This window comes from Triticum urartu, chromosome 5 (genome assembly GCF_003073215.2).
Source record: "Triticum urartu cultivar G1812 chromosome 5, Tu2.1, whole genome shotgun sequence".
Classification (NCBI taxonomy): Eukaryota; Viridiplantae; Streptophyta; class Magnoliopsida; order Poales; family Poaceae; genus Triticum; species Triticum urartu.
Genome location: NC_053026.1, coordinates 630,537,175 through 630,538,788, shown reverse-complemented (window position 1 = coordinate 630,538,788; position 1,614 = coordinate 630,537,175).

The following is a 1,614-nucleotide window of genomic DNA, read 5'->3' as shown; positions in this document are numbered from 1 at the left end:
TCACATGAACCCACTCGATATTACGGTGTGCACCATCGCCTGGCCAGGTATAGTGACTAGTTGTTGATGTCTACTACACAACCTTATTCTTGTAGACGTTGTTGGGCCTCCAAGTGCAGAGGTTTGTAGGACAGTAGCAAATTTCCCTCAAGTGGATGACCTAAGGTTTATCAATCTGTGGGAGGCGTAGGATGAAGATGGTCTCTCTCAAGCAACCCTGCAACCAAATAACAAAGAGTCTCTTGTGTCCCCAACACACCCAATACAATGGTAAATTGTATATGTGCACTAGTTCAGCGAAACGATGGTGATACAAGTGCAATATGGATGGTAGATATAGGTTTTTGTAATCTGAAAATATAGAAACAGCAAGGTAGCAAGTGGTAAAAGTGAGCTTGAACGGTATTGCAATGCAAGGAAACAAGGCCTAGGGTTCATATTTTCACTAGTGCAAGTTCTCTCAACAATAATAACATAATTGGATCATATAACTATCCCTCAACATACAACAAAGAGTCAGTCCAAAGTCACTAATAGCGGAGAACAAACAAGGAGATTATTGTAGGGTACGAAACCACCTCAAAGTTATTCTTTCTGATCGATCTATTCACGAGTCCGTAGTAAAATAACACAAAGCTATTCTTTGCGTTCAATCTATCCTATAATTCGTACTAGAATAACACGTTAAGACACAAATCAACCAAAACCCTAATGCCACGTAGATACTCCAATGTCACCTCAAGTATCCGCGGATATGATTATACGATATGCATCACACAATCTCAGATTCATCTATTCAACCAACACAAAGAACTTCCAAGAGTGCCCCAAAGTTTCTACCGGAGAGTCAAGACAAAAACGTGTGCCAACCCCTATGCATAGATTCCGTGAGTTCAGAGCTCGTAATCGGAAACGAGTCTGGCTTCCCAGCGGCGGGGAGAGTCCCGTTCTATTCTGGGTTTGTGAGCGGCACGATTGCCGTTGAGCCATTGGTTAAAAATTCCATGTAGGGGGAGAGTCCGGCGGGGTTTATCCTCCCGTCTTCGGATGAATTGAGCTGCTCCGGATCTAGGGCCAGAGCAGACACGGATGGTGACCCCTGGACGGGATCGGGTGATAGATCTGGGATGTCTTTACTGTGTAGGCAGGGAGCGACGGGCGAGGGTGCGAATCCTTTGAAGATCAAATCTCCTCGGACGTCGGCGACGTAATTCAGACTTCCAAACCTAATTTGATGACCAGGGGGTGTAGCTGTCAACCTCCTCAAGGTGGCCATCCGAATTGGCACGTAGCATGAAACCGCCAAGCACGAAAAGCTGACCAGGGAGGAAGATCTCCACGGCGGTGGTGTTGTCACTGATGACGAAGTGAGCCATCAATCCTTCTGTCGACAACACAGTGGAACTCAATGAAAGCACCAATATCGGTGTCAAAACCGGCGGATCTCGGGTAGGGGGTCCCGAAGTGTGTATCTGAGGATCGATGGTAACAGGGGAAAACAAGAACACGATGTTTACCCAGGTTCGGGCCCTCTTAATGGAGGTAATACCCTACTTTCTGCTAGATTGATCTTGATGAATATGAGGATTACAAGAGTTGATCTACCTCGAGATC